The 16,975-nt window shown below is 40.6% G+C and overlaps 1 pseudogene; it reads left to right on the top strand.

Moving 5' to 3' along the window:
- Nucleotides 1–16,975, top strand: part of LOC133759265 (adenylyl cyclase-associated protein 1-like) — an 84,955-nt pseudogene that overhangs the window by 47,010 nt on the left and 20,970 nt on the right.

The following is a 16,975-nucleotide window of genomic DNA, read 5'->3' on the forward strand; positions in this document are numbered from 1 at the left end:
GTGGCTGGGACCCATGTACTTACATGCTGCACATTAGCAGAAAGATGGAACGGAAGCAGAGCAGGACTCTGGATCGAGGGAATCCAATATGGGATGTTGCCTTCCTTTAAGAAATAAAGCTGATTACAGGGCCCTGTTAGGTTATTTGAATTCCATAATATGTTCCCACCATACTATTCAAAGAGCTTTTTAATGTGGGAGTGAGTGAAGGCAGGCTTTCTGAAATAAGAAGGAACTCTTTCTTTTTAATGCCATTTTTGTTGTTGTTTTTTCCACAATGAACCATTCATACATTCTAGCAATATACAACCAAAATTGAGAAAATCATACCCCTCTGCTGCTATCCACCAACACAAATGACTCCAGTTAGAATCATAGGAACATGCAGTGCCCTGTGGATCTGAGAGCTGGCATAGGCCGTGAAGGCTATTCCACCCCTGCTCATCACGATTCACTAAACAAGGGGTAGAGATGTCAAAGTACCACAGGAAGTGAATGGAGGAACTAAGGTGTCTTAGTCCATTTTGTGTTGTTATAGTAGAATATTGAGGGCTGAGTAACTTTTAAACAGCAGAAATTTATTTTGTTCATGGTTCTGGAACTTGAGAAATCCTAGAATGTGATACCAGCATCTGGAGAGGCCCTTCTTAATGCATCAACCTATGGCAGAAGGCAGACAGGCAAAAGAACGTGGGAGTATAAGCAAGAGGAGGCCACACTTGCTTTTCTAACAATCCCACTCTCTTGATAACTAACCCACTCCTCTGGTAAGTAAGCTACATTCCCTGTAATGGTGGCAGTCTGTTCATGAAGGCAGAGTCCTCATGACATAATTGCCCATTAATAGGCCCCATTTTCCAGCACTGTTGCATCAGGGATTAAATTTACAAAACATAAATTTGGGGGACACAGTCAAACCTTAGCATAAGGCTACCTGCCTGGCTCCAATGCTCGTTCCTTTCCAATCAAAAAAAAACACCTCAAAAGTAAGGGCTATAAATAGAAATTTATTGGAAAAAGATAAAAGGGTACTTAGAAAAGTTTACAGGAGATGGAATTAAAAAAATTGTTTAATGTAAAATATCTTTGAAATCTATTCTTGGTTTTTTTCATAATAAGCATTTCTCATGAATTATTTGAAGTCCTCTTGTACACAAACGGCCAATAATTTCATGAAAAGATCTTCAATATTATTAACTATTAAAGAAATGTGAATGAAAATCACTATAAAATGTCATTCACACTCTACAGAATGACTATGATAATTAATAACAGTGTTCTTGAGGGTATGAAGGAATTGGAAGACTCATACATGCCCCAAGAATGCAAAATATTGCAGTCACTTAGGAAACCAATGTAGTGGCTCTTCAACAGTTAAACACAGATATAACTTTTGATCCAGCAACTCCACTCCTAGGTTCATATCCCAGATTTGAAAACAGGTAAACATATATTCATATTCATAGCATCACTATTCATAACGTACAAAAAGTAGAAGTAACTCAAGTGTCCACCATTTATGAAGATGGTACATCCATACAATAAATTATATGGTAACAAAGCAGAATAAAATACTAATTATATTACAGTATTAATCTTCTTGAAAACATAATGCTAAGTGAAGGAAGCCAGCCAGAAAAGTCCACATATTCTATGATTCCACTAATACGAAATACCTAGAATAGGCAAATCTATATGGACAGAAAGTAGGTAGGTGTTGCTAGGGGAAATGAGGGAATGAGGAGTGGTTGCCTCTAGGTACTTAATTTTCGGGGCGAGGGGATGATGAAAATATTCCAAATTTAGATTATGGTGATGGCTTCACAGTTCTGTCAATATATGACAACCGCTGGACTATATTATACAGTTTAAGTGAATGAACTCTGAAGAGTGCAAATTATGCCTCAGTAAAGCTATTTGCAGTAACACAGCATGGACAAAGGACTTGAATAGGTATTTCCCCAAAGAAAATATACAAAAAATTCCAGGAAGCATTAACCATCATTGATAATTAATGAAATGCAAATAAAAACCATAATTAGATGCCACCGCAAAGCTATTAGGATGGCTCTATTTTTTAAAAAATGGGAAATAATAAGTGATGTATTGATAAGGATGTAGAGAAATAGGAAACCTAGCACACCACTGGTGGGAATATAAAGTGATGCAGTAATTGTGGAAAACAGTTTATCAATTCCTCAAAAATTTAAACAGAATTATCATATGGCCCAGCAATTCCACAACTAGGTATATATCTAACACAAACAAAATCATATGTCTACATAGAGACCTCTCCATGAACATTCATAGCAATGTTATTCACACTAGCCAAAGGGTAGGGAAAAAAATCCAAATTCCCATGAGTGGAAGTGTGGATAAGCCAACTATGGTATATATATACAATGGAACATTATTCAGGTATAGAAATGAATGAAATATAAATACACGATTATAACATATATGAACCTCAAAAACTGCACTGAGTGAAAGAAGCCAAACAAAGGGTGACATATTTTACAATTCCTTTGATTTGAAATATCCAGAATAGGTAACTCCATAGAGATAGAAAGTAAATTAATGGAGGGGAATGGAGAGTGACTACTCCAGTGGATATTGGGTGTTCTTCCAGGGAGATGAAAAGTTTTGAAATTAGAGAGAAATGGTGGTTGTATAACATTGTGAATTCACTAAATGTCCCCTAAACTATCCATTTAAAATAGTTAATTGGGGGCCACATTGTGGTAAAGAGGGTCATGTGATGTTGGCATCCCATATGGGCTCCAGTTCACAGCCCGACTGTTCCATTTCTGATCCAGCTTCCTGCTGTGTGCCTGGGAAAGCTGCAGGAGATGGCCCAAGTGTTTGGATCCCTTCACCTACACAGGAGTCCCAGATGAAGCTCCTGGCTTCTGGCTTCACTGTGGTTCACTTTGGAGAGTGAACTGGTAGATGGACTCTCTCATCTCTCTCTCTCTCTCTCCCCACCCTCTTCTCTCTGTAACACTGGCTTTCAAATAAATAAATAAATCTTTAAAAAATAGTTAATTGTGGGTTATTTTAATTTTGCCTCAATTGTTACAAAACATGTATCAGATTCAAAGTAGGTGCAATAAGAATCTTTTCATTCAGAGATTTCCACTGTGTACTGCTCAGCTTCCCCAGCTAGTCTATGAACATTTCAACTGTTGAGATAATATCCAATTCATTTTTGCATCCTCAGAGCTTAACTCTGAGTCTGGTTAATCCTTCATGGATTGTGGAGTACAATAAAGAGCTCAAATGAGGAACATCTCCAGAATTAGAAATTAACCCATTTTATTAGGAAATCTTTAAGATGGATATATTTCATTTTCCTTTGGGAAAATGAGTGTTGAAACACAGTACATACTCTAAAAATTATTTTATATAAAATTGGGCATTGGGAAGTAAAAAGGGAAGAAAAGTAGGGGGGATAATGGGTAGTACTGCAATTTGGATTTGGAGAAAAAGAAAGCAGCTGAATCAAACACCCATGGCCCTTCTGTGAACCTGCATAGGGTAGGAGAGGAAAGAGAGACATTAAGCAAAAGGCAAGAATAGCTCCAAGTCAGCATCCACCCAGGCTCTGTTATGCTCTGTCACAGAATTTATCCTATGCAGAACTAAGTATAGTGGTTGAGATGGGAGTGAGAAATTGAGAGTACCCTCTGGCATTAATAGGGTCTCCTTTTTTCAATATATTACTCAAATATCACCCAGTGCTTCACCTAGTACAACCATTCAAACTTGGCAGCATTGTCACACACACACAATGAGTTTAGAACTGATCTAAGAAGTAACAGTAATTATAGAGGTGGGCATTTGACCTAGCAGTTAAAATTCTGCTTGGGATGCCCACATCCTATATTAGAGTGCCTAGGTTCAAGTGCCAACTCTGCTCCTGATTCCAGTTTCCTACTAATGTGCGCCCTGGGAGGCAGCAGGCAATGGCTCAAGTACTTGGATGCCTACTACCCATTGAAAGTCTAGATGGAGTTCCTGGCTCCTGGTCCAGGAACTGACTCAGCCTTGACCATTGCAAGAATTTGGGGATGAACCAGCATATGAAAGGATGAGTGATCTCTCATTCGCTCCCACTCTCTCTCCATCTTCCACTCCCTCTCCCTCCCTGATTTCCCCTCACTCTCAAATAACAGTTAAGAAAAACAACAGTTATAATAACAGCTAACATTAACTGCCTACTCTGTGACAGCATTAAACTGAAGGAAGCACAAATTGATAATGTACAGTTTTAGCCAAAGTCATTGCTTAATGGGATAGAAGGGAAAAAAATAAAATTTAATTCAAGGAGTAGTGTCATTGCTGACTTACAAATGAATGCTGCTGAATTCTCATGCCTCAGTGGTTTTATCTGTAAATTGGAGTCAGAATTCTGAACTGTCTTGAGCAGCAGCTCTGACAGAGAATTAAAGGGTGTGTGTAGGGCGTAGAAGGCTTTAACCCAAGAGACCCCAGCAGGTGTTATTCTGACCTGTGAAAGGAGAAAATCCACTGGGGAGCTTCTGGAGGACAGTGATGCGTCACTTACTTATTTCTGTAAACCTAACACAAGGCAGATGTTTCTACCTATATTTACTGAGTTTGACTGAATCGTGTAGAATATGTTGTGCTGCAAGGGCTCTTGCCAAATATCACGTCTGCCAGAGGCAGCAGGAATGCAAGCTTTTACTTGCACCCTACAACAAAAATCAACTCCTGATTTAAAGGTGCGGAATGAATCTATTGAACCAATTTGGAAAGCAGCAGGTAGAAATCCTCTACTTGTAATTTGTCTCAGGAAGAAAAATAATAGCATGTCAAAAGGGGGCCAGAACCTTGGCCACTGATTCTTCCAAGACAAGGTCATCTGAGTGGTTGGCTCTGAAAGCCAAATCCCCACCCCAGTTGGGAATGCACAATATTTTTATGGCCATATATCTCAATATGTTCAAGAAAATTAAGTTTCAAATACTACATCTTAGTCAGAATACGTGTTAGATGTTATTCCCTGAAGCAGGGCTTAGAAATAGGTCAAGGGCCAATGTTGTAGCAGGTAAAGCTATCAGCTACAATGCCAGCATCCCATATAGGTATTGGTTCATGCCTTGGCTGATCAACTTCCAATCCTCTCCCACCCAGCTAATGTCCTGGGAAAAGTAGTGGAAGATGGTACAAGTACTTGGGCCCCTGCCCCCTACATGGGAGATCTGGATGAAGCTCCTGGCTCCTGGCTTCAGCCTGACCTGCTGCTGGCATTGTGGTCATCTGGGGAGTGAACCTGCAGATAGAGGATATCTTTCTGTCTGTCTCTCTGTGTAGATGTGTGTTTAACTCTGACTTTCAAAACAAATAAATCTTAAAAAAAAAAAATAGGCCAGTCTTAGCCATATCCCCAGTGAAAAGATAGATAGGACTATCTCTAGCTCCCAGAATGGTGAGACCTCAATCAGGCACCACTGACAGGCTTGATAGAAAGGAAAGCAGAAACATTTCACTCTGGGCCTACTTCTATAAGGTTGATGAGCCAAAGGCCTTATAGGAGTCCAGATGAGCCAAGCTGTACAGAGCTAATAAGGGCAGAGTTAAGAAGTTTCTTTGGATCTTTGGCTTAAAAACACAGTAGAGGGGCCAGCATTGTGGCTCACTTGGTTTATCCTGTGCCTGCAGTGCCGGCATCACATATGGGTACCGGTTTCTATTCCTAGTTGCTCCTCTTCCAGGCCAGCTCTCTGCTGTGGCCAGGGAGTGCAGTGGAGGATGGCCCAAGTCCTTGGGCTCCTGCACCCGCATGGGAGACCAGGGAGAAGCACCTGGCTCCTGGCTTCGGATCAGCACAGCACCGGCTGTAGCGGCCATTTGGGGAGTGAACCAACGGAAGGAAGACCTTTCTCTCTCTCTCTCATTGTGTATAACTCTACCTGTCAAATAAATTAAAAAAAAAGAAAACAGTAGAGCCATCCAGAACTCTCCCTTCAGGCTGATCCACCTGAATCTTACCTTGACTCAGGCAAGTAGAGGCATGGAAAGTTAAGCCCAATGAAAAGTACTTCACTGCTTTTGAAAGACAATAAAGAAAAAAATTACTGTAAAAAGGCCAGTTGGCCAGAAATGTCACTGTCTGTGAATTTGGTCAAGCTGTCTCCTTGGTCAAACTATGTCCTTGATCCTCTGCAAAAGGTTGTATAAAGTCACAGGCTTTGAACTCGCCCTCATGTTCAGGGGAATACCCACTGTCATCACAACTCAGTGTCCCAGCCATGAATCACAGAGGCACTGCAGAACTGTAGCAAGGATTCCTTGCTCCTGGCCTCTTCCTCTCTGGCGTGGTGAGGGTATAATTCTGTCAGCAAGGATGACTCAGTTTGGGGTGTGATGTGGCTATGGCCATGTGCTATCAAATTCTCAGGGAAACATAATACGTAAGTCACTTAAGCTCTGCAAATTTGCTTTTTGTTGTCTTCTCTTGTACAAAAGACTAAGTTAACAGGAGTTGAGTGGGCATCCAAAGTGAGTGAATGAGTGAGGGAGTGACAGTGGGTCTGGAAGGGGAGGGGTAGCTCTGAAAAGGGGATCAGATCTCAATAAAAGTGAGTTCTTTAGCCTAAAAAGATGAGGACTTTGGAACCAGACAGACTTGGGTTGAATAACTTCTCTCTCTGATTAGCTAGACAATCTGTAAGCCCTCTAACCTCTCCTTGCCTCTGTTGCTGCACCTGTAAGATAGCAACCACATCTCCCTTGAAGAGACCTTTAAGGATCTGAGTGAATTAGTGCAGAATGCCTGGATGATCCCTCACCCCACATGAATTATTATATGGCAGTTGTACTCAGAATCCCTTTATATTTTCCATCAATAGGGCTGGGGTTACAGGTTGAATAATATCCCCACTGCCAAGGAGCTCCAGGCGAGCTTGCTGCTTTCATGGCAGCAGGGACTTTGTAGGTATGATTAAATTAAGGGTTGGGAGATAGGAAGATTATCTGGTGAGCACAGTGTTACCATAGGATCCCTATACTTACAACAGAGAAAATTATGTGAAGACAGAGCAGAGTGATTTAAAGACGCAGCAAAACTAAATCTGAGTAGGAAGGAAGGGACAAGGGACCTTTTGGAAACTGAAAGAGGTAGGAACATATTCTTCCCCAGAATCTCCAGACCAGTCCCACTCATACTAATTCTATACACCCCAATACAGACTTCAGGGCTCCAGGATTGGAAGAGAATAATTTGTGTTGTTCTAAAGCACTCAAGTCCTGGTCATTTGTACCAGGACCAATAGAAAACAAACACAGCTGGTCTTACTATTCCATCTCCAATCCAGACCTGTGTTCCTCTATCTGGACTCAGATGCACAACACTCTGGGTGTCTCCACCTGAATATATCCAAGCACCTCACACTCAAAGCATCCAACAACAAATATACTATGTTCATTTGCCATCTCCCCTCTCTTCCCATGCAACACAGTATATTGCCGTGTGGTTACAGTGGTTTCACAGTGGTTCTAGTCTCAGAACATGATAATACCATTGTGCAATCAGGATGCCAGGGCATCCTCAGACATCTTACCCTCATCCCACACCCATTTCTAAGCCCATTACCACATTCTAACTATTTATCTCTTCAGATTCTTTCAACGCTAGCCACAATCTCCATCTGGTCAACAGCACCTTAGTTCATGCTTTGTAAAGGGGCCTCTAGAAAGACTACTGTAGTTTCTAATTAGTCTTCTTGTATCTACTCTTGCCAACTTGAAATGCATTCTCTACTCTACAGTCAGAGGAATCATTTCAAAAAATCAGAGTATGCTATTCTCTTAAAACCCAATGTGATGTCATTTATTTTTTTTTATTTTTTTTTTTTTTTGGTGACAGGCAGAGTGGATAGTGAGAGAGAGAAACAGAGAGAAAGGTCTTCCTTTTTGCCGTTGGTTCACCCTCCAATGGCCACTGCGGCCGGCGCACCGCACTGATCCGAAGCCAGGAGCCAGGTGCTTCTCCTGGTCTCCCATGCGGGTGCAGAGCCCAAGCACTTGGGCCATCCTCCACTGCCTTCCCGGGCCATAGCAGAGAGCTGGCCTGCAAGAGGGGCAACCGGGATAGAATCCGGTGCCCCAACTGGGACTAGAACCTGGTGTGCCGGCGCCGCAAGGCGGAGGATTAGCCTGTTGAGCCGCGGCGCCGGCCATCACATGATTAAGAACAAAATTCTTACCGTAGTCTTAAAGGGTCTGTACCATATTTTGATTATATGACTCTCCAAACAGATCTCAAGTGACAACATTCCTTGTTCTCTTTGCCCGAGTCATGATGACTTTCATTGTGTTCTTCAAACACACCATGCTCCCTCTGCCTTGGAAAAACAGTCCTGTCACTCCTCCCAATCTGTAAATCTTCAGGGTAGAGGGTAGAGGACATATTTACTTTCATTTATCATTCATTTTACCTACTTGGCATTGTCCTGGTCCCTCTATAGGAGCTCCAAATATGAGTATTTATTTGCTGAATGAATGAATATGAGTCTCCTACTCTTCTCATCAAAGCATAACATGGATTTAGTCTCATCTAGCTTTTTTTATTATTTCTTTTTTCATTTCAAAAACGTTCACTCCTCGTATGCCTGCAACAGCCTGGATTATGCCAGGCAGAAGCTGGGAGCCAGAACTCAATCCAGGTCTCCCACATAGGTGGCAGCTACTTGAACCAACACTTGCCTCCTCTTAGGGTGCACAACAGGAGCAAGCTGGAATTGGGAGCAGAGCCAGGGCTTGAACTCAGTCGTTCCAATATGAGATGTGGCATCTCAGGCAGTGTATTAACTGCTACACCAAAGGCCCACAGTCATCTTCTTTTTATAGCAGTGCCAAGAGGGGAACTCTGAGTTCTGATGAGTGTGTGGTCTGCTTTAGCTATGCAGTCACTTCTGACTCTAAAATCTGGATGGAGCTTTTGATAACACAACAGGAATTAGGGTAGATTTTACTCATCTGAAGTAATTTTATTTGTGGAAATGAGTAGAGAAGATTCTAAGATGATGTCATGCCCAGCAACCCTCATCCTTCTATCACTCTGTCCTGAGCATGGTGGGACCAGGTAAGTATGAGCTATGACTCCTGTGACTGCAGTCTGTTCTATGGTATGGATATCTTGCAGGTGTAATTAAGGTAAAAAATGAGTTGATTTTTACCCTGGGATGGGGGTCTGATAAATCCTTAAATGCAGACTTCTCAGTCAGAAAAGGCTAGCAACTGTGTTGGCGGCCATGTACAGAGAAGGGCAGTTTCTAGGAGTGGAGAGTAAGCCCTGATGGACAGATAGCAAGGAAGCATGGGTCTGGGTCATTCAATCAATCAAAAGGAACTCAATTTGGCCAGTTGCCTAAATGAACTTGGAAGAGGGCTCCCACATGAGAACCTCAGGCTTGTCTAACATCTTGATCAGTCTTGGGAGGCCTGTGCAGAAGACCCAGCTAAGCTGTATCCAAATTCTTCACTCACGAAGACTGTGGGATTGCAGATGTGTGTTGCTTCGGCTTCAAAGCTGGTAGCAATTTGTTAGACAGCAATAGAAAACTAAAACGAGACCAATATTATCAAACACAGCACAGCAGCTGGCTTTCTGCTGACATTCACCAACATGCCGAATTACAACTTTCTATGAGAAGACAGGTTTTAATTATTTGAGTATCCAAGACATCAAAGTACTTAATTATTTTAGCAGCAGAAAACATTGCCTTTTCTCACGCTGAAAACTCAAAAAATAGCTGAACAGATTTTTTTTTTAGAATTTACCAAAAATAAAGATTTTCTTTAAGGCTGAAATGAAGCCTGGGAAATGCTAATGTAGAAGGAAAAAGAAGTTCAAATAGCGTAAATATTTCGAAATAGGCTATGTGTACTGACCTTTGAGGTACTGTGGAGAAAATGGCTTGTTATTTAGAAGAGAAGAAACGTTTGATCACTGAGCTTGCATGTCAGCTACCATAACAGGCCCTATGCTTGGTGGACTCCATATCACACCGAAGACTCAACACAGGACCACAGACTGACCATAACCTGAGGTTGTCCTCACCAAATGCTACTCCAAAATACACACACACTCCCTGAGGGGACTCTTGGAGTCTTTCTTTATGACTTTAAATGGAACCGTAATTAAATAAAAATAACAAAAATATGTAAGAGTATTCAGGATGTTCATAGAAAATGGAATTCAGAGATTGGATTATCACAGTAAAAACAATTTTGAGGGGCCTGGTACAGATACTCTTAAATTTTAAATTCTTAAAAATACTCTTAAGTATTCTTAAAATGAACACAAGTTCCACACTAAAGATGCAGCAGTGTTGGTGAGAGTACTAAAGCAAAGTTACATAATGCAATAATCTGTCTCATAATGCATGATTTACCCTGTAAACTATTTAGTATTGATTCTAAGTCATTAGTTAGTAGTTCATTCCTTCAAATAATATATACTCTACTAGCCCAATTAGCAAACAGAGTTTGAGAGTAATCAATTACTTGAAAGTATCATAGGTATTAAAACATGAAGAAATTCTTTCTTAAAAATTTATTCATTGAGACCAGCACTGTGGTGTAGTGTGTTAAGCTGCTGCCTGCATCACCAGCATCACATGTGGGTGCTGGTTCGAGTCCCGGCTGCTCTACTTCTGAGTGAGTTCCTTGCTAAAGCTCCTGCAAAAGCAGCTGATAATGGCTCAAGTCCTTAGGGGCCTGCACCAATGTGGGAGACTCAAGGGGGCTCCTGGCTCCTGGCTTCAGATTAGCCCAGGTCTGGCCTTTGCAGCCATTTGGGGAATGAACCAGAGGATGGAAGATAGATCTCTCTCTCTCTCTCTCTCTCTCTTCATTTCTCTGTCTCTCCCCCTCTGTAACTCTTGCCTTACAAATAAATCTTTTTTTTAAAGAAATCTCTCTCACTATCTGTAATTCTGCCTTGCAAATAAATAAATCTTAAAAAAATGAAAAAAAAATTTGAGATCCTTGCTGAGTTTTTTCATAATACACATTTTTCCAAAATTTTTTGAAGACTCCTTGTAGTTTCCAGATTCCTCAGAAAGTAAGGCTATTAACCTCCCAGAGACCACGTTTTCTCATCTGTAACATAAATGCTTGAACTAGTCTAGAAAGTCCTTTTCGTCTCTGTGGTGTTGCCACAGCTTTCTCTATCATTTTCTCTGCCCACTTTGCCAATGTTGTTACATGAGCCTGCACACGAAAAGCGTGAAGGACATGGTAAGCAATGAGCAGTTGTGAATTCTGTGTAATAAGGGTTATCAAGATCAGGCACATAATTACACTGCATTTGTTTATCTGTTTGATTTTCCAAAGTTTTCATCATCTTTCTAGAGTTTTGTAGCAGATTTCTCTTTAGTTATAAGTCAACTCAAGATAGACAAACCCTTCAGAAAGGACCAGCTATCACAGGGGAATTCCACAAAAATCTTAACCTTGAGCCTTATGTGTTCATTCTCTTCAAAGTTACTTGTCAATTTCAGGAGTGTATTAGTCCCCTGGGCCCTGTATGATATCACTGGCTGGTTGCCTTGCTACTCCAACAACTCAATTTACCCAAAACTAAACATAATATTTTTCCAACCCAGTCAGCTCAACCTGCCAGAGTTGTTTTGTTCCCAAATACTCAATCTTACAATATGTTAACCATCTTTTATTTTTCCTTCTTCTTTGTGCTTATCTATACATTCATAATTCTTATTATTTTTCTTCACTTAAGAACAATAATACTTTAATTTTGTCACAATATGTCAAAAGCATATTGGGGCCGGCACTGTGGTGCAGTGGGTTAAGCTGCCGCCTGTAGTGCTGGCATCCCATATGGGCGCCGGTTAGAGACCTGCTGCTCCTCTTCCAATCCAGCTCTCTGCTATGGTCTGGGAAAGCAGTGGAAGATGATCCAACTTCTTGGGCCCTTGCACCTGCCTGAAGGACCCAGAATATTCTCCTGGCTCCTGGCTTCGGATCAGTGCAGCTCTGGCCGTTGCACCATCTGGGGAGTGAACCAACATATGGAAAACCTTTCTGTCTCTCTCTGCTTCTCCTTCTCTCTCTGTGTAAATCTGACTTTCAAATAAATAAATAAATAAATAAATAAATCTTTTTTAAAAAAAGCATACCTCCCAAAGTCACTCGGAATAGTGTTTTCCACTTTATATGCATTTTTTTTTCCTGTGCACTCTCACTGCTTCCACTGATTTGAGTGACTTATAGAAGAGGAATTTTACAACCTTTCCTTTGCTTCCATTTCCCTTCTCCAACTCATCTCACAAACCTCAGCTGATCTATCTTCCTAGAACTAAGGTTGGTTCATATTCTCCAGGCATTCAGATCTCTCTCTCTCTCTTTTTGCCATGGCTTACATATAAAACCCAAATTCCTTTAGGTCATTTTTCCAAGTGCTTGCCAATCTCAGTGTGGCTTAGATTTGAGTTGAAAGACTGGAGTTACTGTCGAGACCTGAGCCTCATTTTTCTGTTATAAAATTAGAAAAACCCCTGTGCCTAAACAAAGACACCATGGGTCCAACAAATAAATGCAAAGGACATGCAATTACATTTCACAGGAATATACTTTAGGCTGCTGCAGATTTCTCTTCAACCATTTTCCTCTACTCCATTTCACAAACTCTCCCCTCAAGTATATCCACCTGCATGCATTCATTCTGACAGTGTCACATTATAAGCATTGTTTCCTCTGAATATTTGCTTCCTCTGATCCCTCTGAATATATTTCCCTTTCTGTTTGAGTTGGATTTTTCCTTGAAAATCAAAATATGTTCCCTCCTCCCTGTGAAACTTTTCTACTACGGTCCTGATCTGGAAGCACATCCCCCACATTTGTGACCCCTTTGAATTTCTAAAGTTCTCCATCCCTCCTTTGACACTGAGCCGCTGACAACCTGTACCACTTCACATCTTCTATATGCCTTGCATCCTTAATGAGAACAGGAATTCTTTGAGATCAGGGACCTCTCTGCCTACCCAGTGCTGCACATGACCACAGAGTCTATGAACATCTGTTGCTGTGGATGACAATGACAACGTCACCTCAGTCATGAAGCATGATCATTCTTAGGTACATTGGAGATTCTCCATGCCAATATGCTGACACTCTTGATGAATTCTTAATTAGCATTTGGCAATTATACTTCATCGTTGTTTTCACAGGACAGTTCACAATTATTCCTCAGTTTTTGTCAAGATATTCTCAAGAGGTGAGTGATAAAGATCACTCCTTGCCATTCTTTTGTTTTTTAATTGAGTAAAGCAAAGTATAGTGAATCTATGATATACTGCAAATGTATAATACAAAAATTGACATGGGAAAGTAAACTAAATAAACTGGGAGGGTCAGGCATTGTTATGTTGCTTGGAACACCTGCATCCCATATTGAAACAACTGGGACGATGGGGTCACACGTCTACTTATGATCCAGCTCCCTGCTAATGTGCACTCTGGAAAGCAGCAGATGATGGCTCAAGTAATTGGATCCCTGCCATCCACGTGGGAGGCCCAGATGGAGTTCCTGCTCCTGGTTTTGGTGTGGCCCATTCTTGGCTACTGAGGGCATTTCTCTTTCTCTCTTTCTTTCTCTCCCCCCCTCCCTCTTTCTCTATCACTTTCCTTTTCATTCTGCATTGCAAATAAATAATATTTTTAAAAAGCAATAATTTTGATAATGCTTCTATGGCAATTTGTTTCTATAGGAAGCCAAATAGTGTCTTTTATATAAAGATTTATTTATTTGAAAGTCATATATATGGAGAGAGAAGAGAGAGAGAGAGAGAGAGAGAGAGAGAGAGAGAGGTGAAGATCTTCCATTTACCAGTTCATTCCTTGAATGGCCACAACGGCAGTTGAGCCAGTCTGAAGCCAGGAGCCAGAAGCTTCTTTAACGTCTCTCACGTGTGTGCAAGGGTCCATGGATTTGGGCCATCTTCCACTGTTTTCCAAGGCACATCAGGAGGGACGTGGATTGGAAGTGGAGCAGCCAGGAATTGAACCGGTGCCTAAATGGGATGCTGGTGCTGGAGGTCCTAGCTTTACTCTATAAGCCACAGTGCCAGCCCCACAAATATTGTCTTATTTTATTTTATTGAAGTATCAGTAGTCCTGAGATTCTTCGGTTTTCTTTTAAAACTGAAAACTTTTATTTAAACATCTGAAAAAATAGAAAATTTAAATGTTTCTTGGTTGTAGTATTTGTATTACTTATAATTATTTCTGATTAAAAATGCAAATTAAACCCAAAGTAAGTAAAAGGAATGAAATAAGGAACAGAAAATAAGGAATTTTTTTAAAAGATTTATTTCATTTATTTGAAAGAGTTACAGAGAAAGGTAGAGACACAGAGAGAGGTCTTCCATCTGTGGGTTCACTCCCCAGATGGCCACAATGGGCAGAGCTTCACCGATCCGAAGCCATGAGCCAGAAGCTTCTTCCGGGTCTCCCACGCGGGTGCAGGGGCCAAAGGACTTGGGCCATTTTCTACTGCTTTCCCAGGCCATAGCAGAGAGCTGGATCTGAAGAGGAGCAGCCGGTACTAGAACCAGCGCCCACATGGGCTGCCGGCACTTCAGGCCAGGGCTTTTACCTGCTGCACCACAGTGCCGGCCCCAAGGAAATTTTTTTTAAAAAGATTAAAAAATAACACTGACAAAATTGGTCAGGGAATAAAAAGAAAAGACACAACTTGACAATATCAACAATGGAAGAGTAAATGTCACTAGAGTTCAACATTAAAAGGATAATAAAAATATTAGTGGCCAGTGCCTTGGCTCACTAGGCTAATCCTCCACCTGCGGCGCCGGCACCCCGGGTTCTAGTCCCGGTTGGGTCACTGGATTCTGTCCCGGTTGCTCCTCTTCCAGTCCAGCTCTCTGCTGTGGCCCAGGAAGGCAATGGAGGAAGGCCCAGGTGATTGGGCCCTGCACCCACATGGGATACCAGGAGGAGTCACCTGGCTCCTGGCTTCAGATCGGCGCAGTGTGCCGGCCGTAGCAGCCATTTAGGGGGTACAGACCTTGGGAAGGAAGACCTTTCTGTCTGTCTCTCTCTCTCACTGTCTAACTCTGCCTGTCAAAAAAAAAAAAAAAATTAAAAGAAAACTACAGATCAATATCTTTCACTAACATAAACGCTTAACATTCTTTTTTTAACAAAAGCTTTTTATTTATTTATTTGAAAGTCAGAATTACAGAGGAGAGGCAGAGAGAGAGAGAGAGAGAGAGAGAGAGAGGGAGGTTTTCCATCTGATGGTTCACTCCCCAATTGGCTGCAACAGCCAGAGCTGCGCCTATCTGAAGCTAGGAGCCAAGAGCTTCTTCTGGGTCTCCCACGCGAGTGTAGGGGCCCAAGAACTTGGGCCATCTTCTACTGTTTTCCCCAGCCATATTAGAGAGAGGATTGGAAGTGGAGCAGCTGGCTCTCAAACTAGAGCCCAAACAGGATTCCCGTGCTTCAGGCCAGGGTGTTAACCCGCTGCACCACAGTGCTGGCCCCTTAACATTCTTTTAAGAAATTAAATTTTAAAACCCACATAAATTTTTTAAAAACTCTCAGAAAACTAGAAATAGAATTTCCTCAACATGATAAGACATATCTAAAATAAACCTTATCTCACACCATCTTTAAAAGTTAACTTGGCATGTGTTATAGGTCTAAATAAGAACTACTAGTGTATAAAATTTGTGGTTAGATAAAGATTTCTGAATTAATACTGTAAGAAAATGACTATAAGAAAAAAATGGACTTCATCTAAGTTTAAGAGTTTCAGTCTTCAAAAAACTCTGTTGAGAAAATGAAAAGTCACAGATCAGGAAAAATATTTGCAAAACATATATATATATATATATATATATATAATCAATAACTTCATATATGCAAATATGTAAAGAGCACAATCATTAACAAGGAATCTATATATAATCTATTTATGACCCTGTAATCTATATATGATATATTTATAACCCTATAATCTATATATAATCTATTTTTACCCCTATAAATAGATGGGGTAGGGAAAGGAGATGATTTAATAGACTTTTCAGCAAAGAAAATATAAAAATTGCAAATAAGTGCATTTGAAGATGTTCAACATCATTAGTCATTAATAAAACATCTACTAAAGCTACATTAAATTGCCTTTTTGATCTCACTTGGATGACTAAAATGAAAACAATTGACAACTTCAAGTGCTGGTGAACATGTGGAACCAGAACACTCAAATATTACAAAAGATTCACCTACTTGGAAAATGACTTCAGCAGCTCCTTATGAATTTATAGTACAGTAATTCCATTCTTATGTATTTACCCAAAAGAAATAAAAACAATGGGCATTCAAATACTTGTACACTAATGGCCAGCACACTTCATTCACAGTAATAAGAAAATTGAAACAACTCAAATATCCAACAAGGGGCAAATGGAAAATCAGATTGCAGCATGCGTATGACAGAATGCTATCTTGGCGATACAAAGAAATGAACTACTGATAAGTCCAACAGCACAGAAGAATCTCAAGAAGTGTTATGCTAGCTCAGGAGCCTACATAGTATAAGATTCTGTTTACATGAAATATTGGAAAAGGTAAAAACACAGTGACAAAAAGAAGACTTTTTTTGTTAGGGGTCAGGAGGTCAGAGGATGGTAATGCAAAAGGATCTATGAAAACTCTGGGGAGATTGAAGCCAACTGTATCTTAGTTGTAGTAGTTAACGTGGGCATAAACAGTTGTCTAAAACATCAAGTTCTACATTTAAATTAGTGAATTTTATTGTAGTAACTTATCCCTCAATAAAACTTTGAAAAATACTGCCCACTAGTTACAGATAGTTTTTCTGTATTCTCCTTCTTTTCTACATCGTTTTTAAATGCTTTCAAATGATAAACCTGACCATGTTGCTAAAAACTTTGTTAGCATT

Source organism: Lepus europaeus, chromosome 5, assembly GCF_033115175.1.
Source record: "Lepus europaeus isolate LE1 chromosome 5, mLepTim1.pri, whole genome shotgun sequence".
Lineage (NCBI taxonomy): Eukaryota > Metazoa > Chordata > Mammalia > Lagomorpha > Leporidae > Lepus > Lepus europaeus.